The sequence below is a fragment of the Arachis hypogaea genome, chromosome 11 (assembly GCF_003086295.3).
Source record: "Arachis hypogaea cultivar Tifrunner chromosome 11, arahy.Tifrunner.gnm2.J5K5, whole genome shotgun sequence".
Lineage (NCBI taxonomy): Eukaryota > Viridiplantae > Streptophyta > Magnoliopsida > Fabales > Fabaceae > Arachis > Arachis hypogaea.
The window spans coordinates 2760297-2778418 of record NC_092046.1 but is presented as its reverse complement, the minus strand read 5'-3'; the positions used below and the strand labels follow the sequence as shown (position 1 = coordinate 2778418).

The 18122-nt window shown below is 28.6% G+C and overlaps 1 long non-coding RNA gene across 2 annotated transcripts; it reads left to right on the top strand.

The window, feature by feature from the left end:
* The first annotated feature begins 2399 nt into the window (after positions 1-2399).
* On the top strand, positions 2400-17291 carry LOC112719876 (uncharacterized). 2 transcript variants are annotated; one of them, XR_011867162.1, is made up of 4 exons: positions 2400-2890; positions 3199-4143; positions 6286-6492; positions 16895-17291. It is a non-coding gene; the product is annotated as an uncharacterized lncRNA (long non-coding RNA). The 2 variants fall into 2 exon arrangements; XR_011867161.1 differs by lacking the exon at positions 16895-17291 and having other exon boundaries at positions 2405-2890; positions 6286-11381.
* Positions 17292-18122: the final 831 nt, after the last annotated feature.

Genomic DNA, 18122 nt, shown 5'->3' with positions numbered 1-18122 from the left:
TGTGATGGATGATGTAGATGTCATCGGAGGGTCCAAATCACAACGAGTTTGATTTTGAGTTCCTGGGGAACACCACAGGGGAACCTTACTCTGTTAAAACAAATGTGTATGTGAATGGAGTGGGAAATAGAGAACAAAGGCTAAACCTTTGGTTTGACCCTACTAAAGACTTTCATTCTTACTCTTTCTTTTGGAACCAACGTCAAGTTATGTAAGCACCCATTACGCTATCTTCTCTTAATTAATTAAAAGTAAACGGGTATTTTAATACATAATATTAAATATTAATGAATGAAAGTAAGAAGTTTTTTTTTATTAATTAATTAATTAGTAATCATGAAAGACAAATGGGAATCTGCTTCCATGGAGTGATGGGTCTGAAAAGTTGTAAAAAAAAATGCGAAAAATTATAGAAGGCAGGTTTATGATGTGTCGGTGTTTCCCTAATTGAGATATAGAAGGCAGGTTTATGATGGCATGTGCCTCAGCAAACATAGGCAAAGAAACAATTATATGGGAAAGCAAATCTTTAGTGAATCGAATTCTGAATCCCATCGGTACAAGGCTGGAGAAGAGTCCTTTTCCACCTCTACACTTAGTTTTAGTTTAATTTGTTTCTTGAAAAATAGGAGCAGAGGGTGTTATTGGTTTCTAATAATTACCACTTGCTTTGTAGCTACATCACATAAAGTATATCAATAAATTAGTGTTTCAGTAATTTTTATTGTTGATTTTAATTATATATATTTTTAATTATATATATTTTTATAATTAAGATCAATGATTAAAAATTACTGAAACATCAGTATATCGATATATTTAAAATTTTTTTTAAAGTATATTAAACTATTTTTTTATAAGGAGTTCGAGTGCTTCGTACTTGAATAATATTGTTTTTTTCCAAATAAATTCTAAAATATCTATATCGATTCGCAAGTAGTTTTATTTATGTTAAGTTAATTGTTAAAAATTGTTAAATGATAATTTAGTTAAATTTATTAAATTATTTAATTAACGATCCTCAAATATCAATTTTACATCAACAATTGCATGAGTTTTTCCTTTCAAATAATAATAATAATAATAACAATAATATTAATACAATGCATGCAATCGTTTGAATAATATTGATGACATGTTTCTTTCTTGCTTTGCACCTTAAAATTTTCATATTTAAAGTCTCCTTAACCATATCTTGTGTCTACGCCTCTATGGGGTCCACTTGGCAAAAATACCCAAATTATTGGCTTCCTACTCTGTCCTTTTAGAGGAAGAAGAAAAAAAAATTGTTATACAAAGTTTTCTCTTATTATTTATTTTTTGGGATTGAAAGAGATGTGAAACCTAAATAAATTGAATTATTGTACAACAATAAAAGAACATTTCTCAAGATGTATGGGAATGTCACGGGGCAATCATTCATGAGATAAGGGTTGATATAACATGTAGTCATGTACAATAAATACAATAGAACTTTGTCTAAAAATGTGCCTCTGTGCCTCTGTTCCTTTCTGGCCAATTTTTTAAATTTAAGATCCTTTTAATGGAAAATATCCTTCTTTGCATTATTTTATTCAAGTGGGAATCTTTACTATTGCCGACCGACGTAGCCTACAATTAGATTTTGCTAATTTAATCATTATAGCTGATTACTTGATTACATGTTACTTTTTTTTCGTCATCAATTTTCAAATTGGACCCATATAGCAGACAATATATACATGCTGCTTTCATCGATGATTCTAGAGTCTGCAGCCACGTGATATGGAACCTCATTTCCCATCAGTCATCACTATTCACTATACAAGTTGGACTAATAATCCAGAAGAGCGATGGATTATAGTTATCTTTGCATTAAACTTGCGAATAAATTTAGTTTCTTGATAAAATGAAATAAAAAAAAAATATTATGATCTTTTAAAAATTTATTTTTGACACTTTTTATAAGTGAAAAATAATTTATATATTTAATTCAACCTTTTCAAAAATGATAATCCATTTCCATACTCTTGGAATGGAATTGAAACCTTAAACTTGTGAGTGTAAAATTAAAATGTTAGGTAAATATTGAGGATTATTTATCATTTTTTTCTCAATTTTTTTATACGTCTCTTTAAAATAAAATACTTTAGTATTCATAAATAATTGGTAGAAAAGAATGAGTGATGATTTTAAATTTAATAAATATGAGTTAATTGTTTTTTTTCCTTACTTGTAAAATTTTGTTAGTAACTTGACCTAAAATACCTATATTAAGGAATTATAGAAAGATGTGTTAAATAAAAAAAATGACTTGATATATAACTCAAGTCTTAGGCTTGATTTGGTATTTAAAAAAAGAGTTACAAAACAAACCAAAAAAAAAAAAAAAGTCTGAAACACATTAACCCACGTCTCTCTCCGTTTGTTTAGTTGACTGTTGACTCCAAATTTTTATAAGAAGGGAGGGTTTACTGCACTCTACCACAGAGTTTACTCTCTTCATCTTCTTAGTCTTTGACTCTTGCTTCTTTCACACTCTTAGCAACCAAATATTAATGAATATACAAAAATTAATGAATTAGTGAATTCTTAGAATTTTTTTATATATATGTTCCAATAATTCCTCCATTTAATTCCACATATGCCCCTAATCTGATGCATATAAAATATAAATATCCCCCTCTCCGTGCCTAACTCCACCAAAATACCAAACACATAGCTAATAAGCTTTGCTATCCCAAAGAACATAGGGAAGCTTTGCTATAAAAAAAACACAGCTAAGAAAAGATGGTGTCTGTGAGTGAGATCCAAATAATATTACTGAATACTCCATGTCTTTGCTCTCACATCTCATCAACCTCAACCTCTCCGAATCCGGTACCCAGAAGATCATTGCTGAATACATATGGTTCGCTTTTTCATACATCTTACTCTCATATTTTAATTTATTGTTTGAAACAGGGGGCTCTGTTTTTTCCTCTTGAAAACAGGGGACTCTGGTTTTATGAAATCTTTGACCAAAAGTTTCTACCCAAAAAGATAAAAATAAAAATCAGAACCTCCTTTTTGGGATGAATTCATATCTTTTCTTATTCTTTTGAAATGTCTTCTTCTTACACATAAAAAGCAGAGATATTTTTGTAAACTTTCCCTTTTGGTTATTTTTGCTCTGTTCTTGGTATAAATATTTAATGCTTTTGATGTGGTGGAAAACAGGATTGGTGGATCTGGTTTGGACATCATACAAGCATAGCTTCTTGTTGGCCGTGTTGATGAAGAAGTTTCCCATGAATAATGCTCCTCAAAGCTATTGTTATTATGAGTAGTACTACTAGTGTTCTTGTTCTTCATATAATAGTTCTTCCTTTCCATGGTGATGCTGATGATGATGATGATGCTTTAGTTTCTCTTTTATGCCCTTTGTCTTGTCCTTTTCAGTCCAAAACCTGCTAGAGAGAGAGAGAAACAATAAATTATTTTAAGAAGAAAAAAGATAATGTAACAAGAAATTAAAGAGATTACCTTTTTAATAGGGCTTCAAATTAAAGGCAGAGATAACTAAAACTAATAATGAAAAAAAATGGGTAGCTAGCTTGAGTTTGATGATGATGTGTGATAAGGGGAAGAAAGAAAGAAAGAAAGAAAGAGAAGGTGATGAAGAGAATTGAAGAAGATCTGATCTAAGCTGGAGCATGCAGGTGTACTTCATGAACTAATACTGTATTTGGATATTGATGCTTGGAAAATGAAATAATGGAGCAAGGAACTAACTATCTCTGTGAAAAGTAGTTTTTCCCTTTTGTCTAATCTTGGAAACAAGCAGTGGCAGAGAGCACCTCTATACTATTACATTCCAGTGCTCATCCTTTCTAACACTATTTCTTTTATAAAAAATGCTCTATTTGATACCAAAATTAATTACATATATATTTTATTTAGTTTATTTTTTATGTGTATTTTATATTTTAATATAAATTTTATACTTCAGAAGTTAATTTTATTGTACAACTAGTATAGTTATTTTCTTATTTAATATAAATATTTAATGCTTTTGATGTGGTGGAAAACAGGATTGGTGGATCTGGTCCAGTGAGTAATCCTTCAAAACTTCCAAAATGGAACTATGATGGTTCGAGCACAGGATATTGAAGTCATCCTATAGTATGATCCATTACCCTTCTTTTTTTTTTTAAATTTAAATTTATTTAATTTTAGATTTTAGATTATCTTTGTTTGTTAGCTTGTGATGTGTTTGCAAGTCAGAATTTTGGAAGAATAAAAACTAAAAAATATATATATCTACTTTAGGAAACATTTCAAGTACATCTCTGCATCAAAAAGTACCGGTGCATCAGTTGTTTTAATCGTTGATTTCAATTAATATATATTATATATATTTTTTATAATTCAGATCAACAGTTAAAATAACTGAAGCACCGATACTTTCGGTGTACTTGAAATGTTCCTATACTTTAAAGAATTCAACATAAAATTGTACTTGTCATCAAGCTACGGAAAAGACTTGTGATAATACGATAATCATATTTGTCCTGTGTGGACATGTGTCAATCAATACTTGTATCCTTATAGGAAAATTATCACGTGTCACTTGAAAAAGTGGAATATGATATTCATGGTACCAAAAGTTAGTCAAGTTGTTAGTCACTATAATTATTTAGATTTTAATAAATAAAACTTTAAAAGGAGATTGACTTGACTTAGAACATATTTAATAATTGAAAATATTTGGGAGTAATAGTTTGAAAAGAAAGAGTCATATTTTTTAAATATATTTTATTTTATATTTTTAATTATTACTAAAATAAATGAATAATTTTAGATATAATAAAAATATAATTATAGATATTATATATATAAATTATAAATATTAAGAAAATGATATAACTTTACGTATTGTCTTCGTAGTATTACTCCATTGGTTATAAATATAAATTATTAAGTTTATTGGTTGATCAATGGATCTATGATTCTTTTATCACAAATTATTAAGTTTATTGGTGAATGAATTTTTAGTAAGGATTATAAAGCTATATGCTCTTTGTTTAAATTTCTTGCTTCTTTACTTCATTTTGAGTGAAGATTCTAAAGTTGTATTCTAAATTCATTTTTCTTTGTTATCTTCTACATAAATCTCTATATATGTTGCATAGCTGGCACATTATTTATATGTCAAGACTAAGAAATCACCCTCATTATTAAAGATATAAACATAAATATATGTTGGCTATTTGTAAATTTTAGGTATATATCCCTTTAGTTGTATAAATACAAAGAGTTTAAAGATGAAAAAAATTCTATTAGATGGACCAACAAGAATACAAAAGCTAGGATGAAGCACAAGACAAACCAATAACAATAGTAACAATTCATATATAAATTTTAAAATATAATTGTCAAAAAAATAAAATTTGATAGCCTAAATTAAAATCATTGAATTAGACTTACAAAATTAATTTTTATATTCATTTTAAATATAAATTTTCAATATAAATTGTTCATATGTTTGGTTTTAAAAAAAAATTCTTCCGCCCAATTGTCCATTTCTTCAAATTTTATTTATACGATTTTCAAAACCACCTCAATCAAATGTAGTTTCATATGAATATGTCAATTTAATAATTCATTAACTAAGGGACAATGGTATCTTTAAGTTACAAAGGATATATTTCTCATTAATATTAATAACAGCATATATATATATATCATCGATGATATTCTATCTAATAACTCAATATTATTTTAATTATTCATTTTATTTATAATTAAAAATATTTCAATTTTACCACTCAAAATAATACATACATAATAAATAGTAAACAAATTAATACAAATTTTATATTCATCGAACGATGGGCTCACCCAATTTTTCCTTTCCTAAAAAAAATTAATTTAACTGTATTTTATATAATTCAATTCTTATATTTTGTTTTTTGAAATATAGTATATTTTTTATATGTTTATAAAAAATTACTCTATTGCAAGTTCATTTGACCGTGGTCTTTCTCTTCAATTAGCATGATTTTTTATTTAAAAATATTAGAAGATTATCAAAATTTATTATTTTTTATTATTAGATAATCATTAATATTTAAAAGTATAGAATAAAATATATTGTTATATTATTAGACTAAAGAAATTAAATTGATAGCTAAATAATTAACAAAAATAATAAATTTTGATAATCTCTTAATATTTCTCTTTTTTATTCATTGATTGCTGAAAATTATTTTCTTCAATTATTTGAAAAAAAAATATAGCTAACAAGGGTTAACAAATTTTCAGCTCGGCTGAACATGAAAAATGACTTCACTAAAAGCTAAAAGATACACCTTCACAGACCAAGCTTTCATTACATATGGAGAGAGGAGACAATGTATGAATTTAAATACTTGCCAACAACTTATTGTGTTGAGTGGGGTTTGTTTTTTGTGTTGAACAAGCCCACAAGCCATCTTCAAGGACCCATTCAGGAGGGGAGAGAATATTCTTGTAAGTCTCTTTCTTTCCATTTCTAAATAATGCTGGTTTCAATTTAATTTACGAGCAAGTTTTTTTTCCAATTATTGGGTCAACTATTCATTAACCTTGTTGACTATGTTCTTTTTAATATTTCAAGTAAAATTACTGAATAAATCTTTTGTAAACTATTTTATTTTTCAGTATAGAAACACTTAGTTAATTGGTAAAAATGTTATGAACAACCACTTAGGGTGTGTTTGGTAACCACGTTTGAAGGAAAAAAGCACGTTAGAGCTTCTTAAAAGCTTCACTTTTTTGTTTGGCTAATATTTTTCTCTACAAACGCAGAAGTGATTTTGTTCATAAAATCACGTTTACAAGAAGCAATAATTTCTAGCTTCTCCGTTGCACTAACGTGCTTTTAGCCAATACCTTCAATATTTATTTTTCTTTTACCAACTTTATCCTTTATACATATTATTGCATTATTTATAAAATTCTTATTATTCCTTTCTATATGAACTCTTTTTTTATTATTTATTATTTATATTTTTTATTAATTTTTTTTATTTGATATTATATATTTTTATAGTTATAATTTTTGTATATTATATTTATTATCTTTTTATAATAGGATTTATTGATTCTATTAGGTAAAATAAATTAAATAAAAAAATTAATCATAAATAATAATAATAATAATAATAGTTAAAAATTATAATCTATTAAAAAAGAGTACTAAGAGTATTAAAAATATACTATATAAAAAACATATAAGAAAAAAGTATAAAAAAAATTAAACATGTATAAAAAAATAATATTATAATTTAATATCATGTCTTTTTAAGTAATTATCTATCTAAAAGTGATTTTAACTAATATTATCCAAACAATATTTATTTTATCAAAATCAATTTTGGTAAAGAGTTGCCAAACATAAATCATGTTGACACAAACTTACTTCTATCCAAAATCAATTCTATAAAATTACTTTTATTCAAATTCTAGTTTGACCAACCACAATCCAAACACACACTTAGTAGTGGACCGACCACTTTGGTGACTAGTTTCTACACTAGTTGAAAGGAAGATTGTGCAAGGCTTCTCTAAGTTTTAAGAGATAAATAATTTTTTTATCACTGATCCCATCATCATTATTAGTGGATAAGACACACGTACACATGATGAAGAAAAAGAATGTTGCAATATCAAATAGAATTTTAGGATGAGTCATTATAATCCGGACTTTTTGATGCATACAAAAAATTAGTCGGTATATATTTGTATAATTTTTTAAGTTTAACATAGTTTTAATTTTGTTTTGTTTTTTGTTTTTTGTAAATTTAACATTGCTCAATATAGAGATAATAATGAGCGTACCTAGAATGAAAGTCGAAGAGAACGAGATTTTAGATGAGTGAGACTGCTAGAGAAAAACATTGCCTGTAGTAATGACAATGATTTTAGTTGAGAATGGTTTTCTGATAAGTTGTTATTGGACACATCCAGAATCTTGAGTTATCGTAGACTTGTGAAGCTCTCTGGTATGAAACCGTTCAATTTATTCCCACCAAGATATAATCCATACAGATCCGTTAAATTTTTGAATGAAGGAGATATTGTCTCCGTCAAATTCATGTTGGTCAAATTTACGGTTCTGATGTTGTTCTTGTCTTTACATGTGATGAAATTCCAAGCTTTTGACAGAGATTGTTTCCTTGTCATGATTGTGCCAACAGAAATGGATAATAAAACACTTGGAGCAACTTGAAGCAAAGTGATGACTCTGTGATCATAAGGCCTAGGATATATATTATCACGGCTTGTGATCACAGAGTCACCACTTTGCTTAAAGGCTCAAGTATTTCATTATCCATTCTGTTGGCGCAATCATGGAGAGAAAACAATCTCTATCAAACTTGGAATTTTATCACCTATAATGACAAAGGCAACATCAGAACCGTGAATTTGACGAACATGAATTTGACGGAGACAATATCTCCTTCATTCAAGAGTTTAACAGATCTGTATAGATTGTATCTTGGTGGGAATAAATTGAATGGTTCTATACCAGAGAGCTTGACAAGTCTATGATAACTCAAGATTCTGGATATGTCCAATAACAATCTATCGAAAAATCTTCCACCATTCTCAATTAGAAATTTAGAATCATTGTCATTACTACAACTAATGTTTTTCTCTAGCAATCTCACTCACTTAAAACCTTGCTCTCTTCGCCTTTCATTCTAAGTACGTTCATTATTATTTCTATATTGAGCAATATTAAACTTATGGAAAACAAAAAACAAAACAAAATTAAGACTAAGTTAAACTTAAAATTTATACAAATATATACCGGCTAATTTTTGGTATGCAACAAGAAGTACAGATTGTAATGACTCGTCTCAAAATCCTACTCGATATTGCAACATTCTTCTTCTTCATAATCATGTGTGCATGTGTCTTGTCCAATAATAAGGAAGTCAAAGAAGGAAAACGCTACTACGAACAGTGAAGGAAAAAGCCTCTTCCTCAGTCACAGCAGCATGAAGTTCCACTAGCTGAAGGTGGCAATCCGTTAAATCTCCGCAACCCCCCTTATCGTAGTAAGTGTACCGGAGGACCGTGCAAGTTTTTAAACGTGGGGAGGTTATTCGACGGCATTTTTTAGGTGAAAAATTCTAATTCCAAAAACTTTCACATTTCATTTTTTCTATTATTACTATATCTTTTAGAATTTTAAGTTGCATTTTTTTTCCTGTTTGTATATATTTTAGAGTTTTAATTGTATTTTTTTTAGTTTATTACATTTTTTTTCGTATATACATATATATAATAAGCTTAGTCAAAATAATGAAATTTTTAAAAAAATTTATTTATAGGGCATCCCAATTGATTTGAGTTGAAAATTTTTCATTAAACTTGCTTGAACAATAATTATGGAACATAGTTTAGAGCTAGAACACACTACCTTGTGAGTTTTTGAGCTTTAATGAGTGGTTGTATCATATTAACCACTATTTTTTTTCCTTATGTCTTATTCTCTTTCTATGATTGTGATCTTTATTTTGTTTGATTCTTTATATCCATTATTCTGTGTATGAATGCATTTATATGATTGAGGCTTTTGTTCAAGTTAGTTCACTTATCTAAATAGCCTTACCTTTTCATCTACCATTGTTAACCAATTTTGAGCCTATTAAATCCCTTTTGTTCTTAATCTTAGCACATCATTAACCCTATGTGAAAAACAATAAATATCCTTAATTTGGATCTTTGATTAACTTAAGCTAGTGAGAGTATGTATCATCTAAATATGAGAAAATAGAAAATTGGGAACATTGGTTGATAGAAGTGTGTTTTTAATTCTTGTTGAAAATTTTAGAAATTAAGTACATATTTATGCATTAAATGTTTAAACCATATGCATTGATATTTTTATATGTATATGTAAATGAAAAAAAAAAGAAAAAAAAAGAGAATAAAAAGGGGACAAAGGCCCCAAAAAAAGCAATAATAATAATGCATATGGGATGTGAATTGAAAAAAATGCATGAGTGTGTGAAAAGTGAAATGATGGGCAGTTAGGTTGTATTAGAATTGTATAGGCTCTCATATGTTAGGTGAAAACTTAAGTTAATCAAAGATTTAAATTTTAGCTCACTTAGCCATATGCATCTTTACCTTTATCCTAGTTCCATTACAACCTTTGGAAAAGTCCTCATGATACTTGTATGCATACATTGAATATTTGTTGATTGTTAGATGAAAAACAAATTTTGGAAAGCAAGATTAGAAGAGTATTGAGTGAATCAACCCTATACACTTGAGCGAATAGAGCGTATACACATTCGGTGAGGGGTTCGATTGCTCAACTCTATGTTTCCAGCTGTGATTATCTCTTATCTTGCAAGTTTATAAATTCTTTTCTATGACTTAATTCGATTGTGAATTTGACTTGGTTATTAATGCTTTTGGCCCTCCTTGTTTATATATTCTCTTGGAAATTGATTTATTTTGACCGAGTAGATATATATAGATTTGGTAGATAGATAGAAATAGATAGAATACATATAGATAGTTTTTTTTCAATAAAAATATCTTTTGATCTTGTCTTTCTTGATGTTTAGCATGAGGACATGCTATTGTTTAATTGTGGAGAGGTTAATAAATCACTATTTTATAGTAAATTTTGAATTGAAATGAGTGGATTTTATCAACTTATCTTATATTTATTCATTGAAATAACATAGTTTTGTGAATTTCTCTTAATTGTGTTTAATGGTTAAAAACATACTTTTTAGGCCCTTAAATTGCTAAATTTATTTCGCTTTTATTCTATTCGATGCTTTGATGTATTTGTTGAGTGATTTTAGACTTAGAAGGTAAGGATGGCTTAAAAAAGTGAAAAGAAGAAAGCATGCAAAAGCGAGGAATCATGAACAATTTGAGTTTGGAAGTCTTGACAATCTCGCATACGCGGCATCCCCTGAATTTTGACAGTCTCACGTACGCATGCACCTGTCGCGTACACGAGATACGAAGATCGTGCCTCATTAAAGAAACACGTGAGGGGAGATTTCTAGAGCATTTGGAGTTCAATCCAACCTATTTCTGATGCTATTGAAGTGGAGGATGGAGGGGGATCAACCGACACTACCATATTCACAATTTTACACTTTCTTCTTAGGTTTAGTGGGACAGCTTCTCTCTCTAAAATTCCTTAGGTTTTTCTTAATTTTCTTGTTGGTTTTAGGTTTTAGTCTTGTTTAATTGTAGTAGTTTTTATCTTTTTTTTTGTTCCTGTATTATAATTCTCTTAGAATTTAGTGGTATTTACTTTACTTTCTTTTGTTAGTTTATGAGACTTGTGAACTTTTCATTTCTTTTAATGAATTTGATGTTTTATATTTTATTTATGATTTTTTGAGTTGTTACTATTGATATTTTGTCTTGATTAGTTATAGTTTTTATTAATTCTTATATTTTATGATATTTGTCTTTATTGCACTCTAGGTGTTTGGTGAAGTGTTTCTTTTAGTTATGGAGTAAAATTTTACATTTCTGCTTTGGGTTGGTAACTTGGGTAGTCTCGAGTTACTAATATCCAAGTTGATTAATAATTTGAAGGTTTTAATTAATATTGTTTCCATTAACGCTAATCTTTCACTAATTCAGTGAGTAAGTTGATTAGGACTTATAGATTAGGATCAATTAAATCCATTTGACTTTCCTCCGATTTTGGGAATGACGAAGTAGAATTGCTCCTTGTAATTATCATGTTGTGGTTAATAACAATGATAGTGATTCTTAACCATCAATCTTTACCAAGATCTTTCTTAGTTAATTTTCTTAATTGTCTTAGTTCAATTCTTTTTTATATTTAGTTATTGTTTGTTTTTTTAATTTCTTATTATTTACATTTTTTGTTTATTGTAATCAAAACTCCCAATCTCTCATACCCAATAATTGAGCACTCGATTACAATTTTTAGGGAGAACGACCGGGATTCTACTCTCAGTTATTGATTTAACTTTTGTGACATTTTCTAAACTTTGATTTTGAGTTGGTTGCCGGTTTGGACTATACTTACGATGCAATTCTTTTATGAAAATTCGAAACTGACATTTAGCTCCCATCAGCCAATATCAGAACCATGAATTTGACAAACATGAATTTGACGGGGACAATATCTCCTTTATTTAAGAGTTTAACGGGTTTGTATGGATTGTATCTTGGTGGAAATAAATTGAACGGTTCCATACCAGAGACGGTGACAAGTCTACGACAACTCAAGATTCTAGATGTGTCCAATAACAATCTATCGAAAAACCTTCCACCATTCTCAACTAAAACCATTGTCATCAGCGTAGGCAATGCTTTTCTCAGCAGTCTCACTCACCCAAAATCTCGCTCTTTTCTACTTCCATTCTAGGTACATTTATTATTATCTCTACATTGAGAAATGTTAAACTAATGGGAAATAAAAAACAAAACAAAATTAAATCTATATTTAACTTCAAAATTTATAGAAATATACACCGACTAATTTTTGGTATGCAACAAGAAGCACAGATCGCAATGACTCATCCTAAAATCCTACTCGGTATTGCAACATTCTTCATCATCATCATCATGTGTGTATGTGTCTTGTCCAATAATAATGATAATGGGATTAGTGATGAAGAAGCTGACTCCAGCAGCTAATTTCCATTATGTAGAAAAGATCGAACTCGGGTCAAGGGGGCTCAATGGAAAATTCCTTTTAGGTCTTAATAAATCCCTTGTCACGTTCGTCTGCCTCGATCCTTTTCGGGTTTCTCCCTCCTCCATAGTTTGTACTTATATCCCTCAGTTTGCTTCCAGGGTTTAGAAAGTTTGAGGCTCCTTGACTTACGCTACAACACCAATTTTCCACCCTGGACATTCCCCACAGACTTGAATAGCTACTCACGCCTTACAATCCTCGGACTCTCGGCTACAAACTTCATGGGCTCCTTGCTGGACACATTTGATTCCTTCCCCGTATTGATCCTTCTTTATCTCTCTGAAAACAACCTCACTAGGGTGTTGTCTGAGTCTTTTTCAAAACTATCCAGACTAAGTAGATTGGATTTCAGCGACCAGAAGGATAATAATAAGTTGTCGGATACGATTCAAGTTCTTTGATCTATACCACGATTGTATGAAGTGAATCTTGAGGGGAACTCCTTCGAAGGTTCTATCTTAGACTTATCCAATTGCACACATTGGCAATATCTATTACTTACAAATAATCAGTTAACAGGTGTAGTTCTACCTTAAGGGTCCTCTTCCTTCATTTAATAAGACTCGGATTCCAAAGGTAAATCTCACTGCTAATGTATTCTGTTTAGACCACTTTGCTTCAAATTGCTCAGGCATTTCATTATCCATTTTTGTTAGGGCAATCGTGGCGAGAAAATCGTCTCCATCAATATTGAAAATTTCATCACCTGTGATGACAAGGGCAACATCAGAACCGTGAATTTGACAAACATGAATTTGATGGGGATAATATCACCTTCATTTGATAGTTAAGCGGATCTGTATGGATTGTATCTTGGTGCAAGTCTAGACAACTCAAGATTCTGGATGTGTCCAATAACAACCTATCAAAAAACCTTCTACCAATCTCAACTAAAACCATTGTCATTACCACATGCACTACCTTTATCCATCAATCTCACTCATCCAAAACCTCGCCCTCTTCTACTTCCATTCTAGGTACGCTCATTATTATTTTTACATTAAGCAATGTTAAACTTACGGGAAATAAAAAACAAAACAAACAAATATACACCAACTAATTTTTTGTATGAAACAAGAAGCACAGGTCGCAATAGCTCATCCCAAAATCCTACTCCAGCAGCTAATCTCCATTATGTAGAAAAGATCGAACTCGGGTCAAGGGGGCTCAATGGAGCACACCATTAGGTCTCAAACAAATCCCTCGTCACACTCCTCTACCTCGATCCATTTCGGGCCTCTCCCTTCTCCAAATTCTATACTTGTATCCCTTACGATTGCTTCCAGGATTTAGAAAGTTTGGAGCTCCTTGACTTGCGCTACAACATCAACTTTCCACCCTGGACATTCTTCCCAACTTGAATAGCTACTTTTGCCTTGCAATTCTCGGACTCTCGGCTCAAACTTCATGGTCTCCTTGCCGGACACATTTGATTCCTTCCCCATATTGATGCTTCTTTATCTCTCTGAAAACAATTTTATTAGGGTGTTGTTCGAGTCTTTTTCAAAACTACCCAAGCTAAGTAGATTGGATCTCAGCGACGTGAAGGATAATAATAAGTTGTCGGGTACGATTTCAACATGCTACTATTGTATGAAGTGAATCTTGAGAGGAACTCTTTCGAGGGTTCTATCCCAGACTTATCCAATTGCACACCCTTGCAATATCTATTGCTTGTAAACAATCGATTAATAGGTGTAGTTCCACCTTATTGGTTGCAGGATCCTCTTCCTTCGTTTAATAAGACTCAGACTTCAAAGGAAATCTCACTACTAATGCATTCTGTTCAGACAATCCTAGACCTTGTGATCACAGAGTCACCACTTTGCTTCAAGTTGCTCAGACATTTCATTATTCATTTCCGTTGGCGCAATCATGGCGAGGAAACAATCACTAACAAACTTGGAATTTCATCACCTGTGATGATAAAGGCAACATTAGAACCGTAAATTTGACAAATATGAATTTGATAGGGACAATATCTTTTTTAACGGATCTGTATGAATTGTATCTTGGTGGAAAGAAATTGAATTGTTCCATACCAAATAGATTGACAAGTCTACGACAACTCAAATTCTGGATGTGTCCAATACTAACCTATCAAAAAATCTCCCACCATTCTCAATTGAAACCGTTGTCATTACCACACCACAGGCATTGCTTCTATTCGGTAGTCTCACTCACCCAAAATCTCATCTCTCTTCTACTTCCATTTTAGGTACGTTCATTATTATCTTTATATTAAGCAATGTTAAACTTACGAGAAACAAAAAATAAAATAAAATTAAGACTATGTTAGAATGCATATCGTTTGGAGAGCTAAACTAATTGTATTATATAGTATAAATTTAAAGTATATATATATATATATATTGTTTCGAGATATATTAGATAATATGTAAATTAATATTAAACTTAGAGGTTATGTAAAAAATATTGTACAATACATTTATTTAATTTGGTAATTTATATATGATTTAATAATATTATTATTCAAAAAAAAATACAGAAAAATATACTGTTTTAATATAGATAATAATCAATCGTGACTTTATAATTCTATTGAATAATAATATAAATTAAATTTAATTGATTAAGAAGTTTAAAATTTTGTTTAGCAGCATATTAAAATTAATTTAAATTTTATAACAGTTGATGATAAATAAAAATTTAAAATAAAAAAATTAATTCCAAAATTTAATAATTATAAAAAATAAAATTATACATAATTAGACTATAAGTAATAAAAATATTCAATTAAAATTTATTCACCTGATTTCATATAATTATTTTTTTTTATTTTTTAAATAGTTATTTTTGTTTTTTAATATCTTTTTTTTAGTTTATATTTAAATACTATGGTACGATAATGAAACTATTAGATAAAATACAAGTATGAATATTAATAATGTTTTGATAATTAAAAATGACATTCAATTTTTTAATTTTATTTTTCATGAATCATGACAACATGTATTTTCAACAATATTATTACAACTAAATAATATTAAAAAAAATTAAATTATTGAAAAAAGAAGTGATATATAAGTGACAAAGACACTATATAACTTATGAATATAATTATACGAAAAAAATAGAAAAATTAATGAATACAATTACACAATCACCTAATACATATGTTTAGCAAGTTAAAAAAAGAAAACTATGGTCATCAACCAAATTCTAGTTGTGCAAAAATTAGTAAGAATGGAGAGAGAGAAAGAAAAAGAGGTATGGAATTATGTTAGAGGAAATAAAGAAAATGTGTAAAGTAAATGTTGATTTATATAGTAAATATCATTAATATTTTGATAATTAAAAATGATATTCAATTTTCTAATTTTATTTTTCATAAATCATGACAACATGTATTTTCAATAATATTATTACAACTAAATGATATTAAAAAAATATAAATTGTTAAAAGAAAAAAGAAGTGATATATAGATGACAAATATACTATATAACTACTCATGAATATAATTAATTACACAAAGAAATAGAAAAATTAATGAATACAATCATACAATCACCTAATACATACGTTTAGTAAATTAAAAAAAAAAAATTATAGTCATCAACCAAATTCCAGTTATACAAAAAATTAGCAAGAATGGAGAGGGAGAAGGAGAAAGAGAAAGAGGTATGAGATTATGTGAGAAGAGATAAAGAAAATGTATGAAGTGAATATTGATTTATATAATAAATATAAGAATGAGTAATGAGTATGAAAGAAAAAGAGAATGAATTAGATTTTAATTAAATTTATACCTATTAAAAAGAATTAACATTAATATTAAAAGCAATAGTATAACCTACGTAGAAATAAAGGATAAAAGAATATAAAAAATTAAGGTTAAAAAAGAATTATATAACATTATATAAAGATAGGTTATTACAAAAAGATAAAAATGTAATAAGAATCCTATTACATAATACAAAGACAGAAGATTGAAGTCAAGTTATATGAATTAGCCATTTAAATTGACGTGACATTATGGTAAAAAGCTAAAAAACTAATAATAATGCATCTAGAGATTACCTTTAACTATATTTTATTACTAATATATGAAAAAGAGAGAGAGTTAGTTTTGAGTTATGACTTTTTTTTTCAATCTAAATTTTTATTTTGTAATTATTCCTCACTTTAATGTATACATGCAGGTATATCAATGGTTGGTGTTGGCGTTAATCTTTGTTGCAATTGTTTATTATCACAAGAGGCGCATTTTAGTTTAGTACAAAGAATAATATTGAGTAAAAAAACATCTCTTGATCAACAAGTTGAGGAGCTAATAAGAAATTATGGTACCAGTGAAATACACTTACGTAAAAGTAAAACAAATGACAAATTCATAAAAAATTAGGACAAGAAGGATATAATATTATATACAAAGCAAGTTTAAACGATGGTCGTCAAGTGAAAGTGAAGGTATTTAAGGAGTCAAAAGAAAGTGTAAAAGAAATTGTAAACGAGATTGTTATTATCAGTAGAATATCTCATGTGAACATTGTTTTATTTTTGAAATTTTGCTATAAAATGAATGAACGGGTTCTTATTTATGAATTCATGTTTAATGGATTTTTGGATAGATATAAATATAAAGAGCAATCTTCCTATCTCATATCTAATTTAGATTGGAATATATACTATATCAGATTGTAATTAGTGTTGCTTAAAGAATAGACTACTTACATCGGGATGCAATACAAGAATTTTACATCTTGATATCAAACCCTAAAATATGTTTTTTGATAAAAATTTTTATAAAAAAATTACAGATTTTGAATTAGCTAAAATATACAAAAAGGATGAAAGTATTGTGTCTATATTTGGCATAAGAGAGATTCCGGTTTATATTACACCAATGTTTAGTCGAATGTATGGTAGAGTTTTTCACAAGTCAGATATGTATAGTTATGGAATGCTAATTCTTGAAATGATTGAAGAAAAAAATAATTATGATTTTGGAGAATCTCATAGTAATGAATTATACTTTTCTGAATTGAATTTATAAGAATTTTGAGGAAGGTAATATTCATTTAAGGAGTTTGACTTCTGGAGAAGAAGAAAAAGATATAATAATAAAGATTTTATTGGTAGGTTTATAGTGTATCCAAATAAATCCATCAAATAAATTATCAATGTATAAAGTGGTGAAAATTATTAGATCAGAAGGACAACTTCAATTAATATCATCCTTTGAAACATGTCATATCTTCTCCTATAATACTTCTCTTACAGTATTTAGATGTATTTCATAGTTGTTTATATGAGACAAATTCAAAAGGTTAGGTTCACCTAAGCACACAGAAAATATGTGTTTACAGTTTAATACTAAAAAATTCTTCCCTTAGTTTTAATTTTGTTGTTCGGATTTAATTTGAATTT